The sequence below is a fragment of the Lissotriton vulgaris genome, chromosome 4_1, assembly GCF_964263255.1.
Source record: "Lissotriton vulgaris chromosome 4_1, aLisVul1.2, whole genome shotgun sequence".
Classification (NCBI taxonomy): domain Eukaryota; kingdom Metazoa; phylum Chordata; class Amphibia; order Caudata; family Salamandridae; genus Lissotriton; species Lissotriton vulgaris.
In genome coordinates, this window is record NC_141691.1 from 1,555,504,081 (window position 1) to 1,555,525,573 (window position 21,493).

General features: G+C 41.6%; 1 protein-coding gene across 5 annotated transcripts in view; it reads right to left on the reverse strand.

Annotated features, from left to right (window-relative positions):
• The window catches only part of ASPH (aspartate beta-hydroxylase), a 584,233-nt gene that overhangs the window by 526,742 nt on the left and 35,998 nt on the right, over positions 1-21,493 (reverse strand). Inside the window, exon 2 of one of the 5 annotated variants that reach the window (XM_086965795.1) lies at positions 18,197-18,263. The exons of the other annotated variants lie outside the window; for them this stretch is intronic. The gene's annotated coding sequence lies outside the window, so the exon portion shown is untranslated. The remainder of the gene's footprint in view (positions 1-18,196; positions 18,264-21,493) is intronic. 5 annotated transcript variants of the gene reach the window in all.

Here is a 21,493-nt window from a genome sequence, read left to right on the forward strand (position 1 = left end):
TAAATCAATGTTACATAGATATCTACTGACCACTGGTTTGATAGATTCTAAACTCATCCTTTCCTCAGTATATGAATCCATTAATGCCCGTTTAATAATATTCTTGTGGGCGGGTATAATGGAATCAGGAGAGCTAAATAAAGTTCCTTGTCCCACACGCTGCAAACTGTTTTTGACAGCATTAAGCCAGGGTATGTAATGTGATCTATCACTAGACAAGCAGTCAGTTATAATACTGCGCGTTAGTGTAGCCGCTGAGTTGAGCCATATTTTAATCCAAAAAATGGCAGGCCTCGATTTAATAAAATCAGCAATATATGGCAACCTTAATTCATTGTGACAGATCAGAGTGGGAGCACAAGGGACTCCCCCTAACACCCTCCTACAAAATCTGTTTTCCTCCACCTGGAGGGCCGAACTGTTACAGTACCCCCATACTTCAGCTCCATAAGTCCCAGTTGGTCGGCATTGGGTACTGTAGATAGTAAGAAGGGGGGTAACGACGTCAGCCAATTTCGGTTGGCGAAGGGATAGGATCGAGTTAATTGATTTGCCAATTTTATTACTCGCGAAGGCAACATGTTGATGCCATAAACCTGAGTTGGAGAATAACAACCCTAAATAGGGGAAAGTGCTAGTGCATTTTAACATATCGTTGCCGGATTTAATTGATGTGATGTTATACTTCTTTGGTCCGCAATTCATTATAAAAGATTTTTTAAAATTGGTGTTTAGACCAAGATCGGACATGAAGGTAACAAACCCAGAAATTAAAGTGCGTAAAGCTTTCGGTGTACGCCCCATTAATACAGCGTCATCCGCATAGAGTAGCGTGCTAATGGGGGTACCGTTTATTATTGGGACATCCTTAATGATTTCACTCAAAGTACTACTTAACCTATTAATATATAAAATAAAAAGCAATGGGGCAAGTACGCAGCCCTGTCTGACACCTCTGCTGATAGGGATATCATCAGATAAGTCGCCAACATTATTAATTCTTACTCGCGCTTTTAAGTCCCTATGTAAATAAGAAAGAAAATACACCAATGAGTCGTCTAAACCATAATCAAGCAAAAGTGACCACAACTTAGAACGGTTAACAAAATCAAACGCAGAACTCAAATCCATAAAACCTAAATAAAGAGGGGATTTTTTAACAATGATATATTTAGCCATAATTAAATTTAAGTTTAAACATTGTTCAACGGTTCCTACTTTACTTCTGAATCCCAGTTGGCTACAATGAAGGACGTTGTTATCATCAGCCCAGTCCCTTATCCGCTTAAAAATTACCCTTCCCAGGACTTTTAATGTATTATCGATCAATGAGATCGGACGGTAACAGGCGGGATCAGACCTGTCACCTTTCTTAAATATAGGAACGATGACACTGTTCGAGCAGGATGCGGGGATTGAGCTGTCATTTAGGTTATTAAATAGGTTGCATAAAAGGGGTGCCCAAAAATTTATTTCTGATTTTATCTGGTCAATAGAAAGACCATCGGGGCCTGGGGCTTTATTACTAGCACTATCAGTAATTGCATCCTCAACCTCTAATAGTGAAAAGACCAGAGGTTCAGTGCTGTGAGGTAAAGGGACAGTGTTTAGAGGGGTAGCTGATAAGGCGTAGATTTGGGAGAAATGTTCTACCCACGCCTCGCCTGTTATGTTGCTATTAATTGGGTTGATGTTGGAACCAAAGGATCTTAAAGACTTAACTTCTTTCCAGAAACCCATTGTGTCCTTCAATTTGGCCGTACGCGTAAGGGATTCCCAATGGTTAATTACTAGGGCTTCAGATCTAATTCGTAAAGCACTTTTATATTTTGATCTTGCTACTCTCACTAATTGAGAGTCCCTTGGATTAGTATTAAGTGCTGCCCTCAAATCCCTATTGGCCCTAGAGCAGGAGGAATCAAACCAACGAGGAGCCTGGGCGATGTTCTGCCTTACGGGTTTGGAAGATTCAGTTCTAATTGCCCTGCATAGGTCACCAAAAGCGCCAACCACCTCAATGCTGGGATTTGTATAAGACAGACAAGTCTCTACCGTCCCAGGGTGCTTTTTAATTACTCTGGAGAGTATTCCTTTATTGTCAGCACCCTTCCATACTAGTCTCAGTTTATCCGTTGTTAATGCTAGATTTTGAGGCCCTACCACTAACTTCGCTGCAACCCTTGAGGTCTGGGGATTGTGTAACTTAATTCTAATCGGGTAGTGGTCGCTGTAAATAGAACAGATGACTTCCGCTTTTAAGATAATTTCACCTAGTCTTGGACATGTGAAAATATAATCTATTGTGGAGGCATTACCATGACCTATAAAAGTGGGAGTTGTTATGTTATTTGCGCTAGTACATACAATATCCATAACATTAACTAGGTCACGGGAAGCTATATGATTTTTCAATTCTTCCCCATTTTTACATATTGGACTATGGCGATACATATGTGCATTAAAATCCCCACCGATGCAAATACCATCAAAGGGTCCGTACTTTTGCCCCCCCATAATTTCATCTATAAAATTAAACAATAATATAAAATTACCATTTGGGTGGCTAACAAAATCATTATTATAAAAATTAATAATACATAATTTCAATCTGTTAATGTACATTATAGCCGTAAAACAGCAATTTCCTGGTGTTGGGATCAATTTAGTTTGCACCCCACATTTTATTTTGGACCAGATAGATAATCCCCCACTCGGTCGCCCCATATGAGACGGGGAAGCCTTGTGATTATAACAACAAAAGCCCTCAATAGTTGGTGATGTTGTGCTCCAAGTTTCCTGTAGCAACAGTATATCACAATTATTATTAACCCAATTATGCCACTCTATGATTTTCAATTTAGATTTTAAACCTGCTATATTCCAACTGACTAAAGATAGTTCAGAGTCCAAAGGCAGATGGTCAAGGGTCTGAGGAGGTTCTCTCGGAGTACTTTTGGGCGAGGATTCAGGCACAGTCACAGGTTCGGATAACGGAGTCAAGGGTAGTTCGCCAGATATGGTCGAGGATGGTCAGCCTTGCATATCCAGATCCGAAAGGGGTGCAAATCTGTTATACATTTGAAATGGGAAATAAGGTTGTTGAAATTGCATAGATGGTGGCCTAAAGTGCATAGATGGTGGTTGAAAATGCATGGGTGGTGGATGGTAGTGCATTGATGGCAAAGGGAATTGCATCAATTGTGGGCGAGGTTGTGTGGCCAATTGTCTATAAAAGTAACTTAGGGGTAACATAGTTGCAACAGTAGAGATTGATGAATAGTTGCCATTCTTGTTAAGGAGGTTTCTGACAGTCCCCGGGTTGTTGAAGTTAAGAACTATACAGTCGCCTTCCTTGTCCTTAAGTAAAGGGCCAACCCACGATACCCTACGTGCAGATATGATCTCTCTTGAGATATCAAATCCAACTCCTTTGTGTTTAGTCAGCCAATCTATGCTCTTATTTCTCAGTTGCACCCATGATTCCCCCTGGTCCTCCCTCAGTGGTGGAACACCTGCTAAAATCAAAACAAACGGACAAGCATCTGGTGGCAAATGTAAAGCTGGTCCTTGATGTTTGAAAGATTTGGTAGACCCTTGAGAGCCAGTCCCCACAGTATTATTAGCAGCAGCAGCAGCCGCATTTGGAGCTATAGTTGGTTTAATTGGGCCTTTGTTGCTATTTGACACAGGAATATTAGGAGTAGATGGAATAACAGCTTTCCTGGGAGCAGGTATGGGAATCGATTTTGTTGAATTAACTTTATTCACGGTTAGCCCTTCTTTGGTAGTTATGGATTTAGTTGTTGATGGCGTAGGAGTTGGGGGTAAAGAAGCAGAATTGGTCAATACCCCGCCCAAGGTACTGGTGGTATCCTGTGACTTTAGTGCCAGTATATTGTTTGTATTTTCCAGTTCCTTCAAAAGGCGATCTGCTCTGACTTGGTCCAAAACAATTGACCCCTTCTTTTTTGTTTCCCCAGTCTTGACCAGATTATCTAATCTGTCCAGTCTTTTAAAAATATTATTAAACTGACTGATCATTTGTTTCTCAATCCGGTTAAAAATGGTGTCGACGATAGTTTCTATTATGTTTCCATTCTGTCTAGATAAATTGTAGTTGTCACCCATTAGTGCTGTTTGGGTCCATATGGTTTTTGAATTCCCGCACTGGTGAGTGGTAGATACATCAGAAGTACTGCCCATATCAGCGGGATCTTTAACCTCTGTAGGGGCAGTTAGAGCCCCTATAGGTGTATTTTTATTCCACATGCTTTGCGGTGTCGGCTGGTTTTTGTGGGATAGGGGCTGTTTCCTTTTATTAGCACTCTGTTTAGTTGTACCTCTTTTGCGTTTTTCCCTTCCTGTTTTATTACAGCTGGAATCGATGTTGTCCAGAGTAATTACATCATCCTGCGAGGCAGTTATGATGGTAGAAACATTTTCTGTCTGGAGGGAAACTGGAGATGTCACTGTCCGTATGGGATTAGATACTACTACCCCTGATGTTGTGGAGGCAGGATCTTGTGCTATGTAGGTGACAGTGTTTTCATCATCCGTAATAGTGGGCACATCAACGAAGGGATGTGATGATTTTACCACTACTATTTCCGGGTTTATGTGACCATCTCCGTTGGGACAACTGGTGATACTTGCGAGAGACATTTTATTATAAGTTGAATGGGAACCCATAGAAAACCTTCTCTCAGTCTCCACTATTTCATTAAAAGCAGAGTCTATCATTGACTCAAAGGAAGTGATGAGGGAGACAGAAGTGTCAATGACCTTATTTTCAGCATCAATAATATTACTCTCACTCATTTTGTACTCCAATGTTAATTCTCACCTTTGATACAGAAGTTAGTTCTTAGAGGGGTGGCCCGCCCGTCCACTGTAGTCCACTGACGGCCACAGACGGCCCGCCCTTTGCCCGGGCTTAGCCCCGGGCGCTCCCCGCGCGCGACTCGCGGGTCGAGAGGCGTTGCACTCTTTTTACGCGCCTCCGGGCGCTCTGCTGGTGTCACGGCCGCCGGGGCACCTGGGAATTGTAGTTTCCCTGCCCGCTCGGCGCCGTCGCTCAAGGTGTGTCCGTTTGTTGCGCCGTTTCCCTCACGGCGGTGCTGAGGCACAGTTCAGGCGGCCCCAAGGAGGTAAGTGCGGTCAGCCGTTTCCCTCACGGCGCTACTGTCTCACTCCGGAAGCTCCCAGTGCACGCTCGGCGCTGCACTCTTTTTACGCGCCTCCGGGCGCTCTGCTGGTGTCACGGCCGCCGGGGCACCTGGGAATTGTAGTTTCCCTGCCCGCTCGGCGCCGTCGCTCAAGGTGTGTCCGTTCGTTGCGCCGTTTCCCTCACGGCGGTGCTGAGGCACAGTTCAGGCGGCCCCAAGGAGGTAAGTGCGGTCAGCCGTTTCCCTCACGGCGCTACTGTCTCACTCCGGAAGCTCCCATCTCTTATATGGCAACGTTAGACATGGTTCTTTGGAATTTGGTCACTGTTTTATCCTTCAAAAAAGTTTAACGTTTTCAATTACACAATCAATACGACCAAAAATGCTTAATTGCATGAGATTTCAATGTGGAATTAAACCCTCCATGACAGTGCTAAGCCAGAAGAAATTAATTCAATTCCTAGTTCTTTTGAAGCTGGACTAAAGTTAACCCCTTCGATGCTCATGACGGAACCGTTCCGTCATGGTTCAATAAGCCCAATGGAACGTTCAGCACAGAGCACGAATTTGCGCTGCGCTGATGAGGTTAACCCCTTCAAAAGAATTCCCTGAAATGCACTCACACTCATTGAAAGATGCTTTTAATGGAGCAGCTCGCTTTAGTTCTGGAAGTAGATGTATTGAGTACATTATTCCAGTTCTAGCTACTTGGGTAACTTCCAATGAACACAAATTCACATACACAAAATCATTCACAAAGTCCTCAATATGAAGCAAAAAAAAAAATGGATCTCTGGAAGGCAAAGTTCTTTATGGAGTACTGAATCTGTATGCACCTGGCATTTAAGAACAGCCATTGGCAAAGTTAGTGAGCAATCCCCGAGCATTTTTGCAATCACCGGAAGTAAAGAAAAAAGCATTGCAAGTTTGTTGGTCGGTCGTGCATGCACATCTGGAAGGCAAACTGGTATTTTTTTTAATTTTTTTTATAAAGCAGGCATTATGAGTCCACAAACTCAAATACACTCTTGCGATGTTGGAATGGTTTGAAAACCCATTTATAGACGATTGACAGCTTCAGTGTTTGGGGCAAATAAAACACTGGGGGAAGAGCAGAATTTTAAATAAACAGAGTGTGTGGTAAATCAGAGGAACAGAGAAAGCAAGGTAAGAAAGAGGAAGAAAAATAGTCCTACGTGCACTGTAATGCAATGTCCTTACACCAGCAGTGGAGACAACTCATTCAATCAAAACGAGGTGAGAGAACTGCTCCTCTGTGCAGCAGAAACACAAGAAAATGGAGGAAGCCCTCAATGATAGGGGCGGGAAACGGAGATAAAGAAGAAAACTATCCAATCATGAGCAAGGGCGGATGTAAAGCCAACTCTAAGTATATAATATACAAAAGCACACATTAGTGAAGCTGTGCTTTCTCCATTTAAGCAAGGTTTGTGCAAGAAGATAGTGCTTTGAGGCACAGGGTCAAGACTGATTTGCATATAGCTGGGTCTAAACTGAGGTGAGCCGAAGGATGATGGATTCAACCCAGATCTGTAACTGGGTGAGTGAAAAGTTTCAGGGCTCTGTCCATCATCACCCTATGTTTGCTTGGTTTGCCTTACGTTGGCAGGGTATGCCCAGACGTGGGTCCCTTGCTCACTTTTCCATTGGATTCAAGCTAGCCTGGCTGATAAGGGGCGTTACCCCAAAACCAGTCCCAGGATACTTGTTTACGGTTCAGGGAAGACTTGGCTTGGCAGTTTGGGCTAGACTGTTCCCATGAAGCACAGGGTCATGACTGATTTGCATATAGCTGGGTCTGAATTGAGGTGGCGAAGTGAGCTAAAGAATGATGCTGGATTCAACCCAGATCTACGACTGGGGGTGAGTGTCTGAAAAGTTTCAGCTCTCTGCCTATCATCTTATTGTGTTTGCTTTTGGTGTTACAAGGTTCTACATCAGCTCAAGCTCTCTTGACCTTCTACCATAACTGACCAAGAACTATTCTCAAAGTAACAGACATTTCCCACCAACGTATGCCAGTAACATCCAACTATAAACAACAGTATACAGATTAAATTTGCCACTTGGCAAAAACGCTTCAAAATAATGAAATTGAGGACCATTATGGCCGAATTACTCTTAACCTGCCTATAGGCAATACCTAAAATAAAAAAAATAAAAACTACACGCCTTAGGATAATCACAATGCTCCCAAGATCTTAAGTTCGCAGACTCCCTGCCAACTAAATATTTAATGATTAAGAACACAAAACTATTATTTTACCTCCAACGTGAATCATACTAACTTAGAAAGTTCTGATTAAGTTAAAGAACTAGTATCCATTATCCAGTTAACAAAAAGATCACTTCCTTACAAAACATCAAGCGTAAAATGAGTGCCCTGAAAACACAAAGTTCGTATGGAATTGCAATTACAATGTATGTCCCTCCCTCATCTAGCATATGGGGTGTACTGGTCTGTTTGTATCCCCAACTACAATTTTCGTTTAATGTCAGATTGTGGAGTATATGGTCATGATTTCACATTATGCATATTGTACATGTTCTTACTCTCTGTAAGGTGCTTAGATGCATGTGGGCCGAATATACGCTTAAAAAAAAATAAAAAACGCTGGAGACTAAGAATCAAGTCAGAGGCTTAAAAAGGATCAGACAACTTATTTTGAAAACAGACTAGCAAATATTTAAGAATAACGAGGAGAATATGAGTGATGGTATGAAAAGCTTTCTAACCATAAGAGAGAAATATTTCGAAGCATCGCATCTAAAGGTAGCTACAAGCTTATTACAACAATACTTTTTACAAAAAAGGATATAGGATTATGCAAATTTCTCATCTTCCACGTCTCAGAATGACAGATCAATGTGATGGAACATATATTGCACCAGTGCATTTTTAATGTGTTTCCCTTACATTGCTTGTCCTGCACTGTTGCAAAGTGTCACTGCAACGGTTCTTGTCCAGAGTCTCACTAAGGGATATTACTAAAAGCCCTAATATATTACCTTGAACAATCTAGTAAATATACGATTGGTTTCTGTACCTGAGCCGATAATGGGTAATAATATGTGGAGTGTAGCCATTCAAGGAATAGGAAGACAAACCTCAAGAAAGCGATTTTGCACCCTGGCATCTAACGAGCCCTGACACAAAGGGGTAATGGGTCTTTAAAGGAGAAAATATGGAGGGTACAGGCAACCACAATGTCACAAGTGAACAGCTATTCAACTGCTGGTCCAATTTAAGAATCCTTCGAAATTAATCGATTCCACAAGGACTCGCTTTGGATGGTCTACTGTTTTGCTAAGCAGGTACTATCTAAAGAAAAAAATACATTTTTAGAACTTTATTTTTATCACGAATTCCTACTAAGTCGCAAACATACACAAAGATAGCCTTCAGGTGTTTGATGTAAAGCGTCGGAGTTCAGGAGAGTTCATCTAATTATAAGATTTCCTTTGCTCTTGCATCAAATGGTATTGGAACACATGTTTTAGACTGGTCTCTTGGCTTAGAAATGCAGAATGTGTGTGAAGAGCAGGGGGGGCTCCGCCGTTTGAGCGTAAGAGTGTCACCCCACAAACAAAAGACCCAGGCCAGCGCTGAAATATAAAAATGGCAATAAACTTTTACCATTTTTTTTTTTTCAGCAACAGACACGTCCCGAACTGAGCGTCAGGAAAGAGCAGGACCAGTGCTGCTGAGTGGCAGCAGGGAGCAGTGTGCCCGAAGTTTAAAATGTGCATGTTCCTTTGGTCTTGTGACGGCCAGCCAGGTATGCACATGTTGAACCTCTGTAACCTAATTTTCTTAAGACTGCAAAGGCCTCCAATGCTGAGCACTGATAGAGGCCGCTCCCACCAATCCTAGCGCTGATCTCATGCGGCAAGAGAGTGGCTTGGTAGGCAGAAGCCTGCCTCGAGAAGAGAAGGATCGAGGAGGACGTAGCGTTGGCAGAAAAGGTATGTTACTTTTCTTTTTTTTATTGTATTGTTTATGTGCCCTCCCCCCCCCCCCCCCCCGCCCACCACCCTCAGGACATGAAATCCGCCACTGTTATAGCGCCCACATTTTTTATTTTTAAAAAAAAGTTGTGTGAATAGTGTGCTTGCTCTCATTAAGCAAAAATCTCTGATGAGACAGTGTGTAAAAAGCAGTCTTACTTGCAAGTACATGAAAGGCACTGGTTGCCACGTGTTTGTAGAGTTCTTGTGCAAACGTGGCCAAAAGTACACACAAACCACTTTTGGGTTCGAAATTCATCATGGACGAACATGTGTAAAAAAGGCCATTGGACGGACTCGCTCATGAAAGACACCTTGGTTATGTTTTCGTAGGCCCCGGTGGAAGTCAAAGAATACGCTTACGCAAAAAGATATGTGAGGAAAAATGACATACCTTTAACATTTGTTATGTAGCTTACTAGCATTACAGATCACATGCTCTGTATGCATCTGCCATGATGCGTTTCTGAACGGAATGATACATTTATGACACCACTCAAAACATTAGCGATTATTAGAAACCTCTTCAAATCAAGTTCTTTGACTGTATGCAAAGAGTTAAAAGGAATGACAAGCGTGTCAATTTCATTTTTCAAGTCGGATGGGGAGTTCTCCGCTATAGGATGACCAACTCTAAGAAACAATGGCGCCCTAACAGGGAGCTACACAAACCATATGAATTCCAACGGAGTGAAATACACATTGTAAAAGGACTTGTGTATATTTATGGGTAGTTTACTTTCAAGAAAATACTAGGTTATAAATGTTTCTAAATGGCTACGTAACAGTTAATGTTTACCGATCTCCTGGTGTCCCTAAATAAACTCCATGCACTCACAATATGAAGAAAATGATGATACACGATTGCCTCCATATTCCTGCAGGTATCAGAGGCACTACAGAAAAGCTTAAGTAAATATCCGGCATTTGGTTTTCAATACACCATTTCCCTTTTGAGAAGACCGTACATTAAGGCATATTTTTGGCATTGAATGTTCTGCATTGTGGCGAGCAAGTCTCTTTTGGGAAGTCTCATTTCCTTGAATATCGGATCTGGTACAGCAGGAAACAACTGCTGTTCTTGCAAGATATCTTATTACACTGCTGAAAACGTATGCCAAAGCATAGAACATATTTTGTAACAATTGTTTTTAAATATTTTCAGTGACTAGCTGTAAATTAAATGGGTTAGCCACAACAATGCTGAAGACAGGGTGTCATTTTGCTTCAGTATATATGAAGGATACAAATCACCCCTTTAAGAGGGCCTTATTTGCTTAAGTCTTGTCAGATCTATCATATGTTCCCGACACTGTGAGAGAAGCATCAGATTAACCCAAAATCCAATTCTTAGGAAGACTTTCCCTTAGGTAATGGAACTCCCGTTCACTGCAACAACCACTCTATCCCTCCTCACACGCCACATCCCCCACCTCACCTTTCTAGGCCCATCCATAGCCACCGAGCCAGTCCTACAATGGTCTCAAATATCATCCATGCTGAATGTCAGCTCAAAAACAGTCAGTCAGTGTTCTTGCATTCCCAGAAGTCTTATAAAATGGAATATTTTGCCTACGTTTCAGAATTGTGTCCATGCTTCCTTCTGTGAACTACTTCTTTGAGTGAATTTATGCCCGACATTAGAAAGTTAGAACAGGACTCTATTTTTGAAGAGTAAATCCCAGAGGGTACACTTTCACGGCCTTTCTAGTTTCTAGAACAAATCTCTCTTGACAATTGAACAGTAGGAGTACAGATTAAGAACTGCATGGGTCTCTCACCAAAGGAAGTCATTTGCTAAAAACCATTTGAGGGCCTTACGCCAACAAACTGGATCCATTATCCAAACATTATTCACCTACCACAAAGTATTTATACCTCTTATCTTATATTTGATGCAATGATACATGAAACCATGTGTCCTTGAAGACAATGACAGCACATTAATCAACCTCTACTGGCAAGGTTAGTCTTCACATAATGGATTAACAACTTCTGACCTGACCTCAAAGAACCTTTTTTGTGAAAGGGGAGGTTCAGACAACACGGATTACATGCCTTATCTTGTCACCTGTGGAGCTTCCTCAAAGTCCCCCTTCACAAGGAGGGCCTCCTTCCTTTCCAAAATGAAATCTATGTGGTTAGCCTTTGCAACGGTAGGTCTTGGTCAGTTATTCTTCTGATTTGGCAGAGAATTCTCTGAAATGACAATTTATGGCAGTGTGCAGCACACACTGGTCTGAGTAGATGGTGTTTTACACCTGATGGTAAACCCCAGTCTTCCCTGAATAGATGGCTGAGTTTAGGGGATGGATACCTTCCCACTGTTCAGTTTGACCTCTACTTGATGTCCCACCCGCTCCTGCTCTATGTCCTGCAGAACACTCCATAGAAGATTCCTCCCAGTCGTCTTCAGGAAGATGGACCATGAGATACGCCAGGTACTGTGGGATGGGGGCAGCTTGAGAATAGCACTGAATAAACTCCAGAGAGGGGTCTATGAATGGGGGCTGGCAGCCCCTGACATACTTCAATATTATTGGGCTGTGCTGTTGGTGGCAGTCAATGACTGGGTATTTGCTGACCGTTCACAGCCTGGGTATCATGTAAAGAGACACTCTGGGAGGCAGGTGCTACCTGCAGGCTCTATATCGGAGGGAGCGGGAGCGTTCCCTGCCAACGCACACCCAGATTGTTGAGGGTGTAGCACCAGGCTACCAAATATCAGTTCTTGCTTGGTTCAGTTGAGGATACTACACCATAATACTAAAATAGACCACTTTGCACCGACAGGGGAGGTGTGACACTGCCCTATGCCTCAGGGACTGCAGACAAGCAGGCACCTTTTTTGTTCATATACTATAGGATTGCCCCGAAATTCAACCTTATTGGGCGGGACTTGTGTTGATAATGGCCTAGGTCACTGGTATGAATGTGCCCCTGGAGGCTAAATGGCATCTCATGAACATCACTGGTGAGGAGGTATGGCCCGAAACACAATGATTTGGCTGGTGGTGGCTTCAGAGGTAGCTGAGCGTAATATAGCACATGTGAAGGGGTAGGTATGCCTCCCCTTATTGAAGATTGGGAGACTGATCTGAACTGGGGTCAATGGACGAAGCACGCAGTCTACCAAAGCAAGGATGCCCTAAGAAATGGGGAAAGGTCTGGGTAGTTGGAGTACTAATCATAAGGAAACCAGAGTGGGAGTCGGGGGTAGATTTGTGTGGTTGTATCAATTTAATCTTGTGGGTGTACTAACACGTGTAACATTGAGAAGTCACCTCATAACAATTATTGCTTTCCTATATGTAATTTGGTCTGCTCTTTCATCTGCATATACTGTACATTCAATCCATCAACTGTATCTCCTGTATAATGAGCAACTGTTCTCCTCCATGGGATTAATTGCACCTTGAAACTAGTGGATTTCACAGGCTGCTAGATTTGTTTCTCTCAGCCTTGCCATAGGCATACTAAATACATGTTGCTTGTATCCAAGTTTAGCTGCCAGTCACCAAATGTGTGTCTTTTAAAGACTATTCAAGAATTCAGCTGACATCTGGTAAGAACATAACAAATATGACTGCTGCTAGATTTAGTTTCTCAATGAGCCTTAGCTGTCTTATGATGCTATTTTTGGACGAGTTTTATAAGCTCTATATCCGTCTGCTATTGATGGGTGTATCTACACAGGATGGTGATTGAATTAGCAATATACCAAATTACTCATGCTCCATATTCACCTTTTATCCCACAGCATCTGATCTATTACTTCTCTTACAAAAGGAAGAGCTTTGTGGCATCCATAAAAGTGAATATATTGTCCTTGTAATAACCAAAGAGACAGACAATGTCAACATGTTCCCTAAACTAGACCAGATCCTACATGGAAGTTCAACTTTCAGGGTAACTGCTTAATGACAGTGTCTGCGCCGCACACTAAAGCTTTATTTCTTTCAAATGTAGTAGTCACTTACCCGAGTGATATGTTTGAGGTAAGTTTTCAATTTTGCCACCAGTACATTGTGTGTGTCTGTCTCACTCTGTGTGCGTGCCTGTCTTTGTGCATGCGTTTGTGCATGCCGGTGTGTGCGTGCATGCATACGTGTATGTCTTGTCTGTGCGTGCGTGCATGCATGCACCTGTATGTGTGCCTGTGTGCAACTTCTTTCAATGCATTACAAATTGAAAACTAAATGCATTGGTATTTTCAGAAAAGAGGTACTGTACTTTTGTGGTTGCGTGTATATGTATACACACAAACACACCAATCTAAAGCTGTAATACTGTGCTTTGAGTGGTAAAAGGCTTTGGCCATTTTACAGCTCAGAATGGATAGCGCTGCGCTAATCCTATGCTGAAAGACTTTGCTGTAGAAATGGCAAAAGACTTCGTCCCTTTCTATCTCGGCGTGGATGGCACTTTGCTAATACTACGCTTAAAGACTGATAGAAAAGCAGACATTTGAGGTGAGCAAATTTAGAGTGTCGCTGGTGTGAAGAGCGCTCTATACTGGAGCTGCTTTTCACCTACACTTGAGAACTACCCAGAGTTCTCGGCTTCTTTTTTTGCATAATTTATGCGTCACTATGCCTGAAAGAGTTTTGTTTTTACACAAACATGGCTACATTACACTTATTTATGTAGGTTTAGGTTATTTACAAGAATACATGTAAAATATAGCCTTTAGATAACCAGGGTAAAGCAATTACTATGCCTAGAAATAGGCTCAGTACAAAGTTCACGTAATGTAATCACACAATCAGAACAAAGTAAATGAAACTCTGGAAACATCCTATAAAAAAAAGCAAGATGTGCGTGCTGAAAACTGTTCTATGTAATCAACATACGCTGTTAGTTGGAAGGTAAGAAAGTCATTCATCTGCAATACTAGTGCTTCTTTAAGTCATCTCCCTGAGGGACTTTGAAAGGCTCGGAGCACCAAGTAACATCTTTAGAAATTTTAAACTGGGTAACACCAAGAATAATACACAACGGCAGCAAATTTGAATCAACAGCACATTTACTCACTAATTAGTGTCATGAAGTGCAGCCTTCTGAAGTGGAACAACCTGAAAGGACTGCAAAAGTTTGCACCGCACTGCCCCCATTTTGGCATAGTTGCAGGGCTAGTGAAAACCATTATTAAACGAAGCACAGGCTCTTTACTCCATTTCATGCTGCATTAAGAGGAGAAGAAACCAATGAAGGAAGGTCTGCTTCAAGCAGACTGTGGCTTCAGAAATCCTGTATGGATTTATACTCTGAAAACAAACGTCAGAAGATCTAAAACATAATCTGGCTACATTTTGAGAAAAGACTAGAAAAAAAAAAAAAAAAAAAAAAAAAAAAGGATTGTGGTTACAGGATCCAGTTTAAAAAAAAGTAGTACCAATGCAAGTTTCAGAGCGTGCACGAATCCATGCATCCTAAGTTAAGTACAGATGTTGCGTGCATGGCTGAACAAGACAATTAAGGCACAACAAAACAAGAGACGAATCAGAGACAAACACACCAATGCAATACTAAGCCATCAAATACCCATATTAGCTTTTTTCCCAGTAGGCCCATTTTCCATCTTTATTGAAGCGGTTTTTAAGAGTAAACACTTCAAGCGTTTAGTGTTCTCATAATCAGAAACAAAATGTAGTGTCTGTAGTTCAACTGCCTGGCACATTTAGAGATCACTGCCGGTCCAGCAGTCATGTCTGTGCCTTCAAAGGAACCGCCATCACAATAGATTTGGTGATGAAAGATGGCAGCAGCACACCAAACTTTTTTTTTCCTTTTGGAAAACAAACTCACAAACTAGAAGTTTGTTTTTGAAAAATAAGAAACAAAATGAGTCTCTTTCACCCCTCCTCCCCACACCCCCCCCCCCCGGCAGCGGTCTACCAAAGTCTGGGGTACTTTTAATGTCTCGCCTAGGCAGTGTTTGCGTTGTCTCTTCGAGACTTGCTGTATTCAGGATATGTGAATAAAGCTCCGCCTACTTCTCGCCCAAATGCTTGTTCTGTTTGGTACCCGCAGGTTTTTTCTGGTGGTGATAACCAGGAGAAAAAAAAAAATACAGCCAGTCAGAGTCTGCTTTCAGACATGAAGATACAATCCTCAACTACAATCCAATTGCAGGAAGGAAACATAAGATTAAAGTAACGAAGACATCCAATCGGCGCTCTGCTACCATTGATCTTTCCATTATGTTCCCAAAAAACTTAATTTCTATTGTTATGGTGCATGTGGAAAAATAGATTTGTACGGTCCTTAAAATTAATTTGAAAGCTGAACAACTAATTTAGTGGTTGCAACTGTTAACATTTCGTCAGTGAAAAAAAGCATACACATTTGCGTTTTCTCGTCCTGGTTGGTAATAGTAAGGTGATTTCACCTTTAAAGAAATTAACCATGCTGCCCCTCCCCCTGTCTCCCCCCACCAAACAAATCATGATTAGCGTTTCTGCATGATATTCTGCCCCTCCAAGAGGAAGGACACAATAGTCCTGCACTCCGCTACTAAAACCTTTTATGGTCTCTCTGCAGCAATAGGCACCAGACCATCAGAAGATATTTCTTTGAATGTAAATGCTGGGTGGCCCTCTGTTGGTCACCCCAAGGCGGATACGTCTGGCCAGGTTAGGCCAAGGGCTGACCTGGATGTTAACCTAACTCTCAGGGAGGCATGTGAAGGGGATCACAAAGGTTCGGTAGGCCATCAACAAAGAATGAAGGGGAAAGCTTTCTCCACAGGCATGAGTAAGGACCAGGGGAGTTGGAGCAAGTTACCATATAGGAGCCCCAGTCACTTTATGCAACTGTGGTAGACCCATCTTCGGCCTAGCATATTTCTGCTACACACACAGCAAAATTCAGTACAGTGCTGTCAGAAGCATGCCGCTGACCATCTTTATTTGGGTTTCATAATTATCGGGTATTTACCATCCCACAATGACAAAGGGGTCCAGGTGAAGCACAGCAGCTTGGGCTATAGGTTAATTTATTGCTCACCACCTCCATTTAGCACTTTCATATATCCAAGGGCCAAATACTGGTATTATAGGCTTGGTAGCCTGGCTGGATCAGATTTCAGCCTGACCTACAGAAAGCAGTGCAACTACTGTAACAAACGCTGAGAAACAAGGCAGAACACTGCTGTTTGGAATGAATACAAGCTACTAGGACACTAGATGTGCTAGAATATACTGGTCTAGTCTACGTTTTGCCTCCATGACGCTTTCATTCATTTGTATTTATTAATAAGCTGCTGAGAACATTTAGACAAGAAATGCTGTATGTGGTGTGAACAAGATGGTTTCTAAGGATTAGAGTGGATGACAACAGATAATAATAACCCATGAAGGTGAGATAGGGTCCGGGTAACTGTGAAGACACACAAGCTTATAAACTTGAGGCCCAGAGGCACATTGCACTGTTCAAGAGAAAGACCAGAGAGCTGTTAATGCATTTAGACAGAGTAAATTGATAGTAAACTGCGCGGTCGTTATTTGTTGAGATAGTTCTTGAGTATCTGCTTGGAAGCAGTCAGACTTAAATGACCTCAAGGGCGATGGAATGCAGCTCCGTGCAAGAGTGACCACAGAGTTGCAGGTGGTCGCTAAGAAAAGTCAAAATTAAAAACTACCAAGGAAGATCTGTCAGAGAGGCAGATTTGGCACTAGGAACCAGTAAAGACTCATATCCAGGAATATTTAAGGCTATGGTCGCTGAAGCGAGTGGGTGCTTGTGTAGGATGAGGAATCAGAGGCAATTGTAATGCAAGACAGTACTGAAGTTAAAGACAAGCACAAGGGCTGTCTCAGTGCAGTTAATTTTTAAGAACCATGTCTGTAGGAAGATGCATAGGTTGCTAATTCAACCTGGAAGTCAACTGAAGGAAACCATCTCAAGGGTTTCATTGATACAATTTAGAATGGAGATGACAAGTCATTTAAGAAAAGGAGGTGGCTGACTGATAATTTTGATAATAGGTATCACAACAGTAGTTGTAAAGCAATGAGTACAGGTACTGATGAGGGACATATTGATTTATCAGAAGAAGTGCTCAAAGGCACGGAGGCGTGAGTTTCAATGATTCTGCGGTAGAGCAAAGGAACAGGCATGTCACATGAGCGGGTTTGTCTGAACGCATTTTAATAGAGTATCCGCGTATCTATGGAGTGGTGTTTCAATATAGATCTCTCCGAGGCTGGGTTCTTTACGGAGGGATAACTGAACGAATTGTGAAGGGGAGCAAATGGGGTGAGCAAGGGGGGAACCGACGCTCTGATCACTGTACTCTAGGGGTCTCCAACCAGTATCTTGTGAGCTACTATAAATCTCCAGCTACATCTGAGCTGCTCACCTGTGTGCAGCCCAGCTTATTAAATTTGAAAGCTTTTGCTTGGTTGAACTAATATACATATATAAAAAAATGGAGATTATACAACATTAGTAGCTCTCAATGCGTTTCATTGAACATAAGTAGCTCTCAGTACAGAAAAGGTTGGAAACCTGTGCTGGAACCTTATTTGTGAAGGCGGTTGAAAAGCAACAGTCAAGAGTAAAAGAGGGTCAAATAAGTTAGATGATCTTGGTCATTTGCCAGGGACCAGCTGCAGTGGAAACAATAGGACATTTGTATTAACAGCGCTTCTGTTGGTCTTCCTTTAGCAGCTCTTCCCACCTGAACATCCAGGAATGATCGTACATTCTCCCCCCCAATCCATCAGTTTTACAAACGAATTTAAAGTACAATAGCGTGTGAGAGTGGTCATCAGCCACAAGATGCAAGGGAAAATACTCACCTTACACTCTGGGTGTGAATGTGGTTTAACAAATGAATTAATAGATGCTTAAATTAGCTCATGGACTATTAGTTGGGACTGCATCTAAAGATGCAATTATGGGTCTAATGGACAAGAAGGCATGCACACACAGAAAGCACGCTCTTTTGGATGCATTTGAACGCCATGAGCAATCACTGCAGACCACACACCAGTTACCAGTTTATAATCGCCATCAGTGAAGAACCAATCAGGTAAAGATAGGTTTATTTGCTGGATAAAACCGCTAAAAAGAAGAATCCAGAATAAAGGTTAATGCAGAGCATAAAAAGCACTTTTCTTTAATCAACAGTTAGCTGCCTCGAATGCAATAGGCTAAAAGTGAACTACCACATGCACAGAATTTTTTTTTTTTTTTAAATAGCTGTACAGTTAAAAATATTTCACATGAAAAAAGTTAGGAGCATTAATCGCTAGGGTTTCTCAAACGGTTCACTGGTGGGAACATCTTTCTTTTTAGATTTTACTGTCGTGACTTCAATAATCCTTAGCATTGTGAGCCCCAAGTGGGTCCAAGGAATAGCTTTCCTACAGCCTTAAGAAGGATCCCAGCTCATAGGTTTGAGGACTACACCCTAAAGGACAAACTAAAAAGCCAATTTTTGTGACAACATACCAATACCAACATAGCTATTAAAACCAATATTAGACACTCAAGAAAAATCTTTAATGCATATACATATACACACACACACAAAAACTAACTATGAGGAAATCATGAAATATAACAGCTGATCAACCTATCCGGGTTTTTGGTATGTCGGCTCCATAAGCCTACAGGTTTTTCAAAACAGAACAGTCTCTTATACAAACAAGGTTAACCACTGGGATGACTACAAACATGGCAATCCAGTATCCTTTCACACCTTTGTGATCTGTGCGCCTCTTGCCCCAAAACGAACGTAGAAAGCAAAGATAACAAGCAATAGGCCACATGCACGGAAGCTTTAGGCCAGGGTAGCACTTCCAAAAGCCCGCGCGTGCTGCTGTAGGCTCGACCTAAAAACGTATATAGCATTATTTTATTTTTTAATGTGGTTTTTGTTTTTAGAAATTATTGAACTCTTGTGAAATATTGCCACTAGTTCTGCCGAACAGTTACTCTTCAGTTTGAAAACCCTTAAAACCTTTAAACGGAGACGTAAAATAAACAAATGAAAAGAATGAGTGTAGCCAGAGATAAGAAATGCCAAGGGAGCAGGCCGTACTTTCCATCTGATAAGTCACTCTGGGCAATCTTCTCTGGCAGATATCACATTAAATGAAACAAGGTCTTCAGATTTGTTTTCACTTCTTAGTTCAAGTCAAATCAAAAGTTTTTATTTAGATATAAAACAAAAATCTTTAAGAGAATTTTCGATTCATATTGTTGTAAATACTAAAAACAATACAACAGTCAAATACACCAGCGAGAATATAAATAATCATCTCCTCAATCTCCTAGTTACAAGAATTATTAAAACTGCTCCCCTGAGCTATGATTACATACATAAAACAAACCATGATCGCAAGATACTATGTAAACTATTCTTATCACTAATTGCCTAGTGGTTTGAGATTTTTAAAATGCGTTAATTCATTTAAAAACAGGTAGGGGGAAGGCTGTGGTAGACCGCTTTTGTTTAAAATTGCGATATGCATACTGGATCAAGTTTGTCACTAAGTCACTTCTTAGTTAAAAACATACGCCCACGGATCGCACTATTGCACAAGTAGTTTCCCACAAAACTCTATAATATGCGTAATCTAAAAATAACTTTACAATGTTACAACATTTCAAATATATGCATCACAATTAAACAAGTAGATTTAAAACTTTGCAGAGCCTTGGTAAATAGGCATTAGTTTCTGAACTGCTGTTGGGGGCATCAACTGCGCATTCACCATTTCAAATCAGAACTAAGAAGGGAATTACTGAAGAAAGTATACATTAAAAAAAAAAAAAAAGATCAGCTATAAAGGATTTGTTGATTAAGTGAGCCCATTCTCCCTATGGACCTAATGCAGTAAGAAGATAGGACTAAACCAAAATCACTGGCAACGTCAACAGCCCCCCCCCACCACCACCCCTTGGCTTTCCAAATGAAAAAAATGCTAGTTTGCTGATGCTGCACAGCGATGGGAAAAAACACTGAGGTGTATGGTGGTCTAGTGTGATGACGTGATGTGTCTGTGGCACAACACAGCTGACTTTTAAATGGTATTATTATTTTCTGTTCCAGGATGAATGACACCAATCCCTAAAAAGAAAAAAAGAAGGGGGGGGGGATTGAAAATGTGCTTTAAGAAAGAAGCGTTCTGGCAGCAAGTTGAAGAGCCAGGCCTTGGAGGACGGGAAGGGCGAGCGGGCGCAGAAAAAGAAAAAAAGTCTCGAGCTACAGAACTTTTTCTTAAATAAAGCATATACATATACACAAGGAAAAATAATGCAAACTTCGAAGCTCAATGCGGTTTACATGTGCTCATTTGACCATACACATGCACAGAGATCACAGCTTGTCAAAGGAGGAGTGTTTGGCGCAAGTGTTTGCATCTCTAATTCACGAACGGATGCACACAAAGACCAGCTATTCTTTTGTCTCATCTTCTGCTGTGCTGGGTATCACAAGGTGCAGGGTGGCACAGTGGAAGGGTCAAGTCAGAGCGGACATATTGCTGCCTTGGCAAGCCCAGTATGGGTAGGCTAAAGATCTATATGAATGTAGGCATATATTCCCCAACATCTCACTAGACGCTTGCAAATTGAATGCAGGGGGCTTGCTTAAATTTGCAGGACCCAGCAACTCCCCAACAACGTGGATGGTGGGGGTGAATAGATAATTATTGGATGTAGATGCCATCACCTGCCATCCCCTGATGGCAGGTGACGGCAGCATTCGCTTCTCATCACTGACCATTCATTCACTTACATTTGCTGGTGTCATGTCCCAAAATTACGATGTACTCTATCAGCACATGGCTGGCATGCAAAGAGATTTTTGTGATTTAAGAACGTTTTACATTAACTCGCCTAGCACACCTGGAAACTTATGAATTTAACAAACATACAACTGGAACTGCTTCCAGTCATAAAATCTGAATTAGAGTTAAGTTAATATAGGTCGATCGGGGGCTGTCATTTCATCTAAATAAAATCCTGGAAACCTCCACATCATGAAGAGTCTACAAGAAAGCAAAAGAAGAGGGAGGACCGAGTTGTGACCGGGGTCATACTGCGTGGAACTAGAATTATTTTCCCCACCAACTGCTAATTTTAGATCCATAATTATTTTTGCTTGCTAAAAATCAAGCTAAATGTTGAAGGCCTCCAAGAAAGAAATAGTATTGGTAAAGTCAATAGGTCTGGCGTGGGGCTGCCAAATTTTGGAAAGCTTGTTGATTGTCAAGTATTTTGACTGACTTGATTGCTGTGGAAGTTGCAGTGCCCTCTTCGCTTTTCTTTTTTATATAAAAAAA